Here is a 15,118-nt window from a genome sequence, read left to right as displayed (position 1 = left end):
ACATTTATATTGTTTGTGAACAGGCTAGTATCTTGAGTTATGGTGTGTGGGTGCGTACTGAGAGGAGGGGGGCCCAGTAGGATGTGTGTACCCAGGGGCCCTGTGGTTGGTTAATCCGGCCCTGCTTAAGGTGTATTCCTTCAAGTTAGGAGAATAATTGACCTTCATGACAGAAATGAGTGCTCTAGGAGATCACTAGGAGGTCACTAGGAGGATAAATGACCAAAGTTTGATAAAAATTAGATAATTTTCCAATTTATCAGTTCCATAACTGGAGCAGATCAGGGTGGGAAATCTCCTGTAATAGTTATAGAATATTTGGCTCTGAAGACAACTTTATACTCAGTTTTACGTGCATTGAATTTCTTATTAACCTAACAGAAACTTTTAAGCAAACTTGAAATGTGACAAAAAGTAAATTACGAAAGTGCGTTTCCATCTTCCAGTCTTTCAAGAATGATTAGTATTGGCTGTTGTTCTTTGCTCTCAGCTAATGTTGCTCATATTCATATACTGCCTGAAGACCAAAACAAGGAAATGCGTTTGACAATAATCGAATTCAGCAACTAATGGCCATCGAGCCACAATGGAGACTTATACATGGGAATGATGGAGCGTTTGACATTTCTGGGAGGAGGACAGATATTTTACAGACATTTAAAACTTCCAAAGCCACTTTTGAACTGAACCAAGCCCATGTAATTATTCGCTATTATTCATCTGAGAAATGACACTGGCTCAATTGACAGATGAAAAAAAGTATTTCAAATGATACCAAATACATGCATATTCATATACATAATACATACAGTATATGTATATTGATAGTAGGGCTTCAGATTTAATACAGAGGCTTTTTGTCATGATATTTCTGATTGAATATTTAGAATTGAAGTGAAGTGTTTGAACATTATTTTTGTACTTGAAACAACAACAATGATAATAACGTAATTACTGTAGTTAACTATTACTATTCAAATTATAACTAGCTTCCTGGGAAGGCACTTATAATTGGACGCAGGTGTGAAAGGGAGCTGTGGCCAATCCCACTCCAGCCGCCCACTCTCTATTGGTGTGTGTGTGTGTGTGTGTGTGTGTGTGTGTGTGTGTGTGTGTGCACTTGTTGGTTTAATGTGCAGGATCTGAAGGAGTTCTATCACTGTATCTAGTTTTGCTCTGTCTGTCTGTGTGTGAAAAGAGTGTGTGTGAAATGTGAACCCAGCTGGGGGCGACCGTCTGAAACCCCGCCTCTCTGGCTGGCCCGACTGTCTGTGTGTGTGTGTGTGTGTGTGTGCGTCAGAGTGTGTGGAGGGGGGAGGTGTGTGTGTGTCTGTATGTGCTGCACCGTGCGATGAAAGAGAGTGACAGCTCAGTAAGCGGCTGAAGTCCTCGGCTGTGGCGGAATGGACTGCCTCAACTTCCACCGCGACTTTCTCTGACAATGCACGGGTGTGTGTGTGAATGTGTTTGAAGAGTGTGTGTGTGTGTGTGTGTGTGTGTGAGTGTGTGTGTGCACGTGTATAAAGTGGCATAGATGTATCGGGGAAAGAATGGCTCTAAACCGAATGTCCCAACTGTGCCACGATATCACCAAGGCTATGCTGCAGCTCAAGATGATGACAGGTATGGTGTGTGTGTGTGTGTGTGTGTGTGTGTGTGCGTGTGTGTGTGGCAAGTGAGTGAGGTAGAGTGAGACTGTTAATTTTCATCCGTGTGTGAGATTGGGTGATTGTGTCTTACATGTGTGTGTAAACAAGATGTATGGAGACAGATGAGACTATAGGAATTCTGCAGTTGCTTTCCTGTGTATTTGTCCAAGTGTGTGCGTATGTGTGTGTGTGTGTGTGTGTGTGTGTGTTCACGCACATTGTGTTTGCAAAGAGTGTGGTCCAGTTGTTACTTAGGTACAACAGTAGACTGTGGAAATCTTTGGCATTAGTGGTAGACCAGGTGGTAAAGTAAAGCCAGAGTGTATGATGATTTAGATTGACAGTTTTACCAATCATGTTATTTCTATGTAACCTACAATGTTACTCTGTATTAGGGTTAGACTGATATATAAGGCCAATGTTGCCCTAAAAATCACATCTGGTCCAGTCAGTTTGATGGATATGATGCAGTTTGATTGATTACATATTTATTGTAGAATTGATCAATACTCCACTGGTTGTCTATGGGAAGACCTTAACCTGAAGACATTTTGATCAGATTCCACACAAGTATGCATCACTCTAGGTTTCAGTGGAGAGTTTTAGTGTCCCATGATGGTCTAAATGCTGTTTCAGAGGCTTTTCTACCCTGGCAAGAGATAGTGAAACACCTATTTTGGAATTTCTTTGGCAGGAATATGGCCAAATATAAAGATATTGAGTTGCAGCCCAAAAACCCATCGGTCAAAGAACACACACAAATATATTAAACCCACAATCACTTTCTGTCAAATCTCTCTTGTTAAAACACTTCATAAATGAACTTTATCCACATTGATGTTGTCACATACCCCAAAAATGGTGCGTTACTATCACCAGCTTACTATAAGGTGGACGGTGTGTTTTAACCCTGTGCTGAAGTGAGGAGTGTGTTAACATGAGACTTGTCCATTCACACTACACTCACAGAGTCCCATTAACACACACAGTATCTCCTCTCCTCAGCTGGGAGCAAAGTTGGGACAAAACCCTTTTGAGCGTTTGAATGTCAACATCTCCTCCCCTTTCTTTTCCTCTCCATACAGTCTGTAGTGTGTGTGTGTGTGTGTGTGTGTGTTCATGGGTTTACTCCATCCCATTTATTCTTTGTGTGCACTAATAACAAAACAGTTAACCACATCACTGATAATAACCCATGCAGCCTCTGCCATGCTTTTCTTGGCCTCTTGTGGGCTTTATCAGGTGTGTGTACAGTAAGGTGTGTATTTGTCCTGTTGCTGTGCAGATGGACTGAGCGTGCCCAATTTGGTTCAGCACTGTTTTCCCTGCTAGCAGATGGACTGAGGTGATCCTATGAGAGTGGTTTAAGAAACAGCACACACTGGCAGCTGGAACCAAGGTGTCAACCTTTCCTGGCAGTGCTTTTTGCCAAGTCAAGATTAGAAGTTGACAAGGAATCAGCTAAGCGCTTCAGGCAATCTGGGATGTGTGTGTGTGTGAGTGTGTGTGTTAGAAGAAATAGAAGCATTTATTCCCCCAGTTTTCTTTGCTGTCTGCCTCAACAGCAGCAGCGCTATCACTAAACACTGTACTGTATGTTTTTGTGAATTGAGTTTATTGTCCTCCAGAGGAAATTCTTTTTCACAGCCAGTGTGCACGAGAAAAACACACAACTCAGTCACGCACCCATTCACAAAAACAGTTTCAGTGGCCATGCACAACAAGCAGCAACAGTTTGACAGTAATTACAGAGGGACAGTATCATCAGGAGGAGATCAGCAAGAGAACAAGATCAATCAACTCAATTAAAATCCAATAAAAAGATAAAGTGGATGAGATGAATCTTTAATGATCCCTGAGGGGGAATTGGATGATTGCAGCAACTATGATAGATGACATATTGATGTTTAAAGATGCAGCATCTTTGTCATGATAATATACAGTTCCTGCTGGCTTAAAAGAACTCGCTGTTGATTATTAACAGATTTACAGAATAATACATGAACTCTTCTTTCCCTCTCGTGGGCCACCATAGGCAATTGGGTGATTCTTTCCAGTGTGATCTGGCTGAGAAAAATATCGTTTTTTGATCAGAAAAAAAACAAGTGCGCAGCCTGAAGTAGTAAAAATTGTTGGGCGGTAGAGAAAATCCCAATCAACACAAACCACTGCAGCAACAAAACATAAAACAATCAATATCACAAAAAACATAACAATATAGGGGTGGAAGATGGACCGGTTTGGGACAGAGAGAAGAAAAACTGCACCATTCTCAAGGCAATTATTTCATAGTTCAATAAAATTGCCCCCCAAAAAGACAGAATGCTCCTATAAAACAAAAAGCCCTCTGAAAAAGTTAATTTGGACCTTGTTATTCAACTTATGCAGGCTTTTAAGAGAAGGAATACTATTTATTTACGATTGCCAACCATTTTAACATGACCGTCTCAACTTCATCATGATCACAAAATCGTATGAAGATAGAAGAGTCAGTTTTGGAATATATTATTTTTCAAAAATGTTCAAATCCACGGACTATATAATAAAAATAGAACACAAGCAACTTTTTATGAATAAATGTCAGTCTTCTTACTTTCCCTAAATTCCTGATGTTGCATGTCCTAAGGTGAATCCAGCGCAGCCTCAGTGACCTTTACAACTATTAAAAGACATCTTGCCTTCAGGGCATGATGTCATTGTGTAAGACTAGTGTCAGGTTTTTCCTACAGCACTTTGTATCTTTTGGGGCAAGTAAAAACACAGTCTTGGTGGATTCTTAACGTTTTGGCCGCCTCTCTCTCTCTGTGTGTCTGTCATTTCTTCCTTTTTTTTCCTTCCTCTCTCTCTTCCTCTGTTTTCATGTTTTTTTTCTTCTCTGTGTAGTATAATGACTGGTAGCTATGGCCAGAGGCAGCTAAAAAAAGGCTGGTGTAATAACTGCTGGTTTTACTCTCAGTGGAGCTTTTCAATGGGGGGGGGGGGGGGGGGTGACTTCATACAGTATCTCAAGTGCACGGTTTGCAGTTTAGCGTAGGCTACACGATGTTGAGTGACAGTAGGCTCCATGCTAACGCTTTAGCGTACACTATGTTGAGTGACAGTAGGCTCCATGCTAACGCTTTAGCATACACTATGTTGAGTGATAGTAGGCTCCATGCTAACGCTTTAGCATACACTATGTTGAGTGATAGTAGGCTCCATGCTAACACTTTAGCATACACTATGTTGAGTGACAGTAGGCTTCTAGCATTGTTGAAAGTTAGATGACTGACCTTTTTTATAAAGTTTTTTAGTAATTGCTATTATGTGGCCTTTTAATTAATAATTTTGAGAATGAAATACCATTTATTCAATATAGCTGATATAGCCAGGTTTATTTTTGGAACTATTTCAGGTGAGCACAATGTATTCCTCTGCTGCGCAGTGATTTTTTAGCTGTAAACTGTCACCTTCACTTCAATGGAAACAGAGAAAGTAGTCCCTTCTAGTTCACATTTTTCTATGGTATTTCATGTAGTTTTACCAATCTTCGACACAAAACTGTCAAACTAAGTAACTCATTTAAGAATACTTGCCATTTAGCTTCAGAGCTGCTACAATTTCTCATTTTCTTAAGGCAAAAACGTTCCAATAACAACTTGTCCAATACAAATCAATACAAATCAATTCTTTAAATATTCTTACAATTTTTCTTAATGTATTTTATTTATTTATGAATTTTTTAGACATGCAGGAAGCCTATTCATTTGCCAACCCAGCTGTTGGAAACACCCAATTTATATGTTATTTTTTGTGACACTTGACAGTTGGATGGAAACACAGCCGAGTGTTTGTGTGTGTCAGTGTGTGTTGTAACGGCAGCGCAGACTGCAGACAGTGGGACAGTAGTGTGTTGTTTCGCTGTGATGATGATGCCACCATCTATTCAGTGGACCAGGGCCGCCTGCCAATGATAGAGTCAAGCCTGAAGCCATTGTTCTACGTTTCCAACCATCGCTGAAGGGGACCGGACTAGAAATGGTTGAATCTGGCAGACTGCATCAGTCTTGAATAGGGAAACCTTGCATTGATGACACATATAGTTAAAAGATGAGATGAAAATGAACAGATCCCTATTGAGTCATTGCAGCAAAGTAAAGAAACAGAATATAAATATGAGCTAAGAAAATGGGTGTGTGAACCATAATGCAAGTGACAATTTCAACTTTTTAAGAACGTATCAAGTATGAAACCATTGAATAACAGCACTAAAACATACTGAGAAAAAGAAAGAAATGAATGAAAATATGTACAATATGAACATATAGGATACTAAAAAATGATATATATATACAGTATACAGTGTGAAATAAGTGGGAATTACAAAGACATCAAGATATATGAAGTATATACTAGGCTGGGGCCAATATTTGATAATATTGAATATTGCGATATTTCCCGCCATATCTACTGTCTCCTATCGTTTTTAACCCACATAAAAATGAAATCGATGAATCAACCAATCAGATAACTTATAAGCTTTAAGAGTCATTTCACATAGTCCAGAGTTCTCTGTTAAATATGATTGATTTACCCATAATTCTTTGAAGCCTTGCGTTCTCACTTAGATTGGGAAGATTTTAGTTATAATAATGGTCAGTTAAACGTATGATGGGAATAGTCATTCTTATACACTCTCTAATTGGGAAATCAAACTCTTCCTCATTTTGTTGGAGGCTCCCTGGAACCTCCTCAGTGGCCCCTGAGTGTCCCTGGACCGCACTTTGACAACCGCTGCTTTACAGTACACAGAGCAACCCAGACATCATTGTGTCGAGGCTTCAATTCACGTGATCATCAGTCATATTTTCATATTTTTCTGGCTGTGATGTTTTTCCCAATCCGTACTAATCCAAGCTGTGGCTTTAGGGATGGGCAAAACACACACGCGCACATACACACACACACACACACACACACATTCCAGGCCACTGTTCGCCCTGTGACCCAGTTGTTGTTTTCGTGTGGTGTGTGAGCGCCTGCCAGCCCCTGTCGTGTGTGTGTGTGTGTGTGTGTGTGTGTGTGTGTGTATGTATGAGAGAGAGAGAGATGCCCTACAGCAGTGACAGATGGGGCTTTGGTAAACCCTGCCTATAATGCCAGATAATAGAGCTTGGATTCCGTTACAGGAGCATATACACACAAACACAAACACACACACACAGCTGTGGAGTGGCTGGCCAATCCTTGCTTCCCTACACACACACACATGCACACACACATACACACACACGCACGCACACAGCTGCCCATCTCGCTGCCACTACAACAGTTGGCATTTGATACCAACTTTTAACCCCCTCCACCACGCCCTCACCACACACACACACACACACACACACTCCTCATCTCTCTAACCCAGTGCCTTCAAGTCTACATTCCAAGGCAGTCCTTTCCATTTGCTACATACCAGACCAGCAGATGAGGAGCTGAGCGGTCCCAGTAAAGCCTCAATCTGGACTACAGCCTGTCACTTATGCATGGGCCCCGCTTTGGGTGTGGCAAGGTGCTGCACTTCCAAAACCTTCAAGTCATGTTGAACTCTGGTAGTGTCTTGGGTTGTGTATCTTCCTCCATGATGAAACCCCAAAATCAGTGATTCTGTGATCTGTTACACCGGTAGAGGGGACTGGAGAATTGTGTTTTTTTTTATCTCTCCATTCACTGCCATTATATGGAGGAACAGTCTGAAAATCACACTTCTAGCACATAAAGGAACGCCGACAAAGCAGATTCTGACAATATATAAAAAAACCCAAGTCATTTTGCACAATTGTTTCTTTATTTATGTTTATTAAACCTTTCAGTTTGAACAAAGTTGAATAGTTTGCATCATGGAGATCAAAGCTGAAGCAAAAATCACCAGAAAAAAAAAAAAATCACATTAGGAGAGCATTCAGGACTAATGTTCCCTCTAAGATGATAGATTAGTTAAACTTATGTAAACGCACAGTATGTAATTTTCTTTCTTATTTGGGATAATGTAAGTACACAACTCAAAAAAATATATAACATAGGTCTCGTCGTTTTTAGATATTTTAATGTGGAAATGTTACATATTATACCTTTTAAATGTTTCTCAAATCTGCAAACTTTCAAGGATTTTCAGGGAACTCTGCTCTAAATACATTTTACTGCAATCCAATTTGATCTTTGGTAATTAAAAATGTAGCGTGGTGCAAGACGCTCAAAGTAAAACAAATTGATGACAATCCATTACTGATCCCCAATGTGTGTCAGTGTCTGTTCTGTGTGCATGAGGTCATTTCACTCTGTGTGTGTGTGTGTGTGTGTGTGTGTGTGTGAACATCAGAAAAGCCCTGCAGCCTCCCGTGGCTTTGAACTGTGACCGGCCACCAGCATTAGCAGCCATTAACAAGCAGAGAACAACCGGCCGCCGCCTTTGAACTGACAACGTGTGTTTAGCAAGACAACCTGTAGCAACACGACCGCAGAACAAAGAGGGTGTGTGTGTGTGTGTGTGTCTGAGTGTGTGTCTGAGAACAATAGCTGCAAAATGTCATTCATGCTTTCTATCTATATATAAGTCCCCATTGTGGTTGTATGACCATTAGTTGATGTATTACAATATTGCCACGGCCATTTCTTCGTTTTTGTCTTCTGATTTCAAAAGTTTCCATCAAATTTGCTTGATATGTTGGATGGAAACACTGCTAATGATTGGTTTAAAGATCTCTATTGAGAGGTGGAAAATGATATTCAATTCTCTCTGACGGTTTTCAGTTGAATGTGTGTGTGTGTGTGTTTCAGGAATTGAGGAAAATAAAAAAAAATGGCAAGTATCCATTTTTTCCCCCAGAATTTGATTCTCATCGGGGTGGAAAAAGCCTCTGAAACAGCATTTAGACCATCATGGGACACTGGAACCCATGATGATGATAATAAAACATATTCATGAATACTTACTACAATAGTCTGTACCCATTCCTGTTCTGTTCATCAGAGCGCTTGCTGCTTTTCCTTCACCTCCATGTGTGTTGATGCAAGCAAAGAGCGTCTCTGTTGACAAATTAAGTTTGTCCAAACCTTGTAAAAGCTACGGTGCAGAGTATTAGCTGTAATCAAATCTCAACTCACACACACACACACAGTCACATCACACCCACTTAATCAACGTGAACTCTGTAGGTGTGAAGTGCTGTGGCAGATGAGGTGAGCCAAGCTGCATGTTTCTCATGCAACTCAAGACTGTGATTTGGTTGTATTTGCATGGGGTTTGACCTAGATGGGTTTTTAAAGACCGATACTGATACTGATATTTTTGTATCGCAATTGCTGATATCCTGATGATAGCCTATATATATATATTTTTTTTTCGTTATTCAAAGAGTATTCAGTATTTCCCCCAGAGTTTTATTCTTATCAGGGTGGAAAAGCCTCTGAAACAGCATTTAGACCATCATGGGACACTAAAACTCTCCACTGAAACCCAGACTAATGAAGTTCTTTCAGGTGGGTTAACAGCTCTTTAAGGCAGGGGGACTCACCTATTGAATGGTAGCGGAAAGAATTAATTATTGAACAATTAAATGAATAAATAAGATGAGCAAAGAAAACAAATTTTTTTTTTTTACATTTAGAAAAACAAGCAACTGTGTGATATTCATGCAGCTGCGTTTCATATAAGGAAGTTACAGCTGAGTTGTCAAGTTTGGTATTGCTGCTCACTCACAACACAGAAAACACACACACACACACACACACACACACACAGTGTCAACTAGAGCCAGGCCAACACATTAAATATGTAGGCATGTGTAAAGGGACCCTGTCCTGCATTTCATCCTATTGAGAGAAGAGCACCTCTCCTCTCTTTTTTTCCGACTGCCTCGTTCCCCCTCTTCCCCTCCTCCTCCTCCTCCTCTTTGCTATGCTTTCACCTCTCCAAATCTAGGGCTTATTCTTTCACACAAACACACACACACACACACACACACACACACAGATTCAGCTGGAGACCCTCTGAGTGTGAAACAGGGCTTGGTTGTATTCCTGTATATTTCTCAACTCAGAAAGTGGAATACCTCCCATATTCAGTTGTCATATCCAATATATTAGGAAGTGAGAGTGAATACTCCATTTCAGTTTATGCTTACAATTTAAATTGTTTGAATGAATGTGAAGTTAACTCAGTCCTGGTTGAAGTTGGAACTGACTGAAGTTGTCCATCTTGCGGGGCTGCAATCCAAAGAATAGAACATAATAGAATAGAATATTTTTCTAGCAAAAGTGTTGGGCTATATATCTCTCCGCCAGCTAAGCCTGTGAACGAGGGATGAATGAATGGGGGTGGGGGGTGTCAGGGCTTGGGGGAGGGATGCTAGGGGCAGGGGGGGGGACATTCTTTCTAGGCCCCCCATAATCACTATTTGTGTTCCCCTGCATTGGCCCACTTGCAGTGTGTGTGTGTGTGTGTGTGTGTGTTGTTTTGTTGGTAAGGGGTTCACTTTGCAGCCGAGCCGCTGTAGTTTAATTTCATTCATCCGCTTGAGGACAAAGCAGCGAGTTTTAGAGCTTCAGCACCGGTGAAAAGCAGCCCGACGCCTGAATGTCTGATAATGTCTGCGCCATTCACTCTCTATAGAACATGCATGGGTTTGTGCAGTGGTGGCTTGTTCCAATTTCTCTATAAGGGATGATGAAGAGGCAAATTGTTGTTGTTTTTTTTCCTGTAAAATCACTACTTTCGATATGTTTAATAATTTCTAAACCTCATCTTCTACCTCTTAAAGGGAACAAGTTCAAGTTCCCTCTGTGGGGGTTGTCGAAAGGCATTCTGGGAAATGTAGGAAACTAACTGAAGTAGACGAGGCAGGTTGAGGTGGAAAGTGGGTTCACCGAAAAAGTAAATTACAACACCTGGAATGCACTGAACATCACAGATTGATCTATAATTTTGTTCTTTCTTTAAAAATATCACTTTAGTTTTGTGAAAATAGTGAATTAGCAGCAAAATTGCAGCGGCTGTCAGTAATTCTGGCTGGTATTGTATTTTCATATGCAGACAGGCCCACTGCAGTTTGTCAGGACCAGGTTCCAACTTCAATAGGTCATGAGTATTGGGTTTTAGCCTGGAGGTCACACACACACACACGTGCACACACACACACACACAGCACATGTCTGGGTGTGTTCCAGAGTTTGGGTCTTAGCTAGGGCTTACTGCCTGACACACTCAACTGACAGCTGGGCCAAAGATCCTCCGTCACACTGAAACACACACACAGACATAGGAAAACACACATGCACACAAACAGTATATCCCTTATATTCTGTAATGTATTCTTTATGCAATGCCAGAGTAATGTATGCAGTGTTCTTTCTGGCATTTCTAAAAACAAAGATCGTTTTGTCGAGTTATGACGCAATGATAACCTTTAAACCTTTAAAATAACCATCATAACTAACATTTGTTTAAATAAAGTTTGTTTAATTAGGACATCTATGTTTGTTTACTGTCTTCCCAGTTTGACATAAATGCAATACTGACTAGCAGCCACCTTGGAAGTTCCAGATGTTGGACTTTCCCACTAGCACTTGAATGCAGCAACTTTCCCCACCCATATTTTCCCAGCTGGTCCAGGGATTTGAACTAGCGATCCTCTGGTTACAAGCCTGAGTGTCTCTCTATACTCTCTCTTCTTCTCTCCTGTCTTCTCTCTGGTTTCCCTGTAATAGAGGCTAATTATAGCAGAGTCTCTGTCTTTGGGTAAATTACAGGCTGCTTGACTTTGCTGGTCTGTTGTAGTCTAGTAAACTAGACCTGCATTAATGTCAAGTCTCATCTCACCAATTCTGCTCCAAGCTTTCTACCTCCCTTCCTCCAGTTCCTTCCTTTCCTAGTTCCTTCACTTCCTTCCTTCCTTCCTACTTCAATCCCCTCTTTCATTCCGTCTTTGCTTTTTGTTTCCATTTACCTTCCTCCAATCCCTTCCTTCCCTCAACCTTTCCTTTCTACTTTCCTTCCTTCAATTCCTTCCTTCCCTCCTTGCTTCCTTTTTTCTTTTCCTTCCTTCTTAACCTCCGTCCTTCCTTCCTTCCTTCATTTCTTTCCCTCAGTTCCTTCCTACCCTCCTTCCTTCGTTTTTTCTTTACCCTTTTTCCTTCCTTCTTAACATCCATCCTTCTTTCCTTCCTTACTTCATTTCTTTCTGTCAATTCTTTCCCTCGGTCCTTCCGCCATACCTTTTTCCCTGCCTTCCACCAATTCCTTCCTTCCTTCCTTCTTATTTCAGTTCCTTTGCTTCCTACTTTCTTCCTTTCTACCTTCCTATTTCAATTCTTTCTTTCCTTTCTTTCTACAGTCCCTTCCCTCCTTCCTCTACTTGCCTTTCCACTTTCCTTCCCTCCTTCCTTCCTTCCGTTCAATTTCTTCCTTTCCTCATTCCTACCTAAATTTCTTCTATCCTTCCTTCCTTCCTCCTCCTCCAATTCACTCTCTCTCTCTTCCCTCCTCATCCTCTCTACCTCCTACTTGCTCCCTCTCTCCTGCAGTGCATACTGAAGCATAATGTACACTCTCAGAAAGTGTGATACTTGGTCCAGGGCATTGCTGTATATCTATATGGACGGTAGTTGGCTGAGTCACTGCCATGTCATCTTGTCATAATCCCCTGATATCTGGAGCCTTGCCCAGTGCCTTACTGACGGCTAAACTGTGTGAGTGTGTATGTGTGTGTTCATCAGTCTGGGTTTCAATGGAGAGTTTTAGTGTCCCATAATGGTCTAAATGCTGATTCAGAGGCTTTTCTATGGGCTATGGGCTTTCTATTTATGTGTCACTAGAAACTGAAATTGAATTATTTATATTTGAATTTGACTTGCTCAACTTGAATAATTGCATTGAAAAACTGAATCTGAATAGCATAATTTGAAATTGAATTTCTTAGTTTGAAAGTGAATTCCAATAAACTTGAAACTGAATGTAATATTATGAAATTGAATTAATTTGCTCTGAAACTGTATTCAGTTCTCACAATTCAAATTCAGTTCTCGTAATTCAAATTCAGTTCTTGCAATTCAATTTCAGTTTACGGGTTGGAGACACACATCCTGGTCGTTGAGGAAGAGCAATCAAGTGCAGATTCACAGAAATCTGAATTTGAATTGTGAGAACTGAATACAGTTTCAGAGCAGATTAATTCAATTTCATAATATTACATTCAGTTTCAAGTTAATAAATTCAATTTCAAATTATGCTATTCAGATTCAGTTTTTCAATGCAATTATTCAACTTAAACAATACAAATTCAAATTATGGGATCCAAATTCAGTTTTTTAATGCAATTATTCAAGTTGAGCAATTCAAATTCAAATATAAATAATTCAATTTCAGTTTCTAGTGACATATATTTCTGCCCGTACTTTTCCACTCTGGCAAGAGTGGGGGAAACACTTAATACTTGTAATTTTTTGGAATTTTTGGGCATGAAAATGGTCAAATTTAAAGTTTGGTTGAACTTATTTGCGAAAATAAAACCTCCTCTAACCCACTCACACACAAATGCTGCCCAGTGCTAGGTGTGTACTGTACATGAGATGTGATGCCCACGTGTTATGACTCACTGTCTAGCCAAAGGTATGGTGACACATAAAGCATTACTGAGGGTCTAAGCTCTTAATCTGTAGGATTCCTCATCTGACGGGGCGGCTGCAGAAAACAATGTCCCCATCAAGGCTCTCTCTGCTGTCTGTCTGATCTGCAGAGATCACACAGCGACTTCTAAGATCAACTAGCAAAATGAGAGAAATGCAGGCTGTATTACCATCAGCAGTACTTCAATATGCTGTTCATCATGGCCTTAAAGTAGTAATTCTCTCTGTAGTCATCTTTGGTGCTGTTTTGTCACTGTGTCCACCAAGTTGGAGCCTGAAATCCCAGTCAATAGACGAGGTCCAGAGGAGCGATTTGGGTGGATTGCCCCTTTTTAAGATGCAAACAGTTTGTTTGGTTTGCACTCAGACGGTAATTAATGCCTCTCACTGCCAGTCCCACCATATCGCCTGGAAACCTCATCACACTCCCCTCACACCAGTGGCAGTGCCAGCCTCACACACACACACACACACACACACACACACACACACTGATGCCCCTCCAGACACAGTAAAATAGCACAATAACACAATAAATGATCCTCTTCCTTGTGTTTTGCATATATGGGTCAGACAGGCAGGTATGTATGTGAGTGCGTGGGGAGGGGGTGGATATGTAGGCAAGGGACTTTCTCGCTCTTTCTCCCTCTCCCTCTCTTTGTGTCTCTCCATCTCAGAGGTCTAAATGAGATTACTGTAATCCGGCTTGACCAGAGAGAAGAGGAAATCCAAATGCTGTTTACTTTATCCCCCGCTGGTGTCTCTGCCCCGCTCTCCCCCTCTCCTCTCTTTCTCCTCGTCCGCTCTCCTCTTTCAGCCCTTCTTCCCCTCTCCCCCTTTTCTTCCTCCGCTTTTCTCCTTTTTCCTCTGTCCTTTTCCTCTGTGGAGAAAGCTGCATCACAAATCTCCAAGCACAAATGCACAAATCGATAGTTATCTTTAAATAATGTCTGAATGAAGAAGACTGTTGTGGTGTGGGTGTAGGTCTAAGTCTCTTCTAAGTGGAAGTGAATGGTCTTAAGGTAAATTTGATTCTGAATTTAGATTACTGTGACACAGTGGACTGTCTTGCCTTTGGCCCTAGTCCCTTTAGAGCTAGCTCCTTTAGCCCTAGTCCCTTTAGCCCTATAGCTCCTTTAGCACTAGCCTTTTTATCCCTAACTCCTTTAACACTAGCCTTTTTAGCCCTAGGCTTTCTCTAGCCCTGACCCGAAATTGAGTTTTCAGTTGAGCGGAGTCACTTCAGTTAACAAGAAACAAACAGTTGGTTTTTGGCTTTGTTTGCTAGCTAAGTAGCCAACAAGCTAATTTCATCAAAGCAGCTAATGTTAATACTATTGTGCACAGACAGTGATCGTTAGCTGACCAGATACTGTGTTATGTAGCTAATTAATTTAGATTATCTAAACTAACAAATTTATATTATCTAAACACATATAGACCTATCATTCATGAAATTAAAAACGTTAAAAAAGGCCAAATCTTTAATTCTGTTGAGACGGCAGAGTTGTAAGTTTGTAAATGCAATCTGTTGTTCTCAGCCGTTCTTGCTGAAAGCTCTCTATTCATAATATTCTGTTACATCATCACACGGCCATCTTGGTAGGAAAATAACAGGTGATAGTAATAAATTAACAGGTGATTATAGTCAAATGACAAACACAGCCAATGAACTGTCTTTATTGTGAGGCACCATATTGGTAGGGAATGCATGTGACATCATGGGAATACTATGAATTGCCAAGCGGTCATCGGAAGGTGAGGTGATAGAGTATGTGCTTATGTCTGTGTGTGTGTAGAGGCATAACATCTAA

General features: G+C 40.8%; 1 protein-coding gene across 1 annotated transcript in view; it reads left to right on the top strand.

Moving 5' to 3' along the window:
- Positions 1-15,118, top strand: part of mcf2la (mcf.2 cell line derived transforming sequence-like a) — a 66,549-nt gene that overhangs the window by 14,969 nt on the left and 36,462 nt on the right. The window lies entirely within an intron of this gene.

Source organism: Centroberyx affinis, unplaced genomic scaffold (genome assembly GCF_046629955.1).
Source record: "Centroberyx affinis isolate AG114_WGS23_722 - 3 ecotype Tasmania unplaced genomic scaffold, CSIRO-AGI_Caff_v1 ptg003154l_1, whole genome shotgun sequence".
Taxonomy (NCBI): Eukaryota; Metazoa; Chordata; class Actinopteri; order Beryciformes; family Berycidae; genus Centroberyx; species Centroberyx affinis.
The sequence above is the reverse complement of the archived record's forward strand: the minus strand, read 5'-3'. Positions and strand labels throughout refer to the sequence as shown.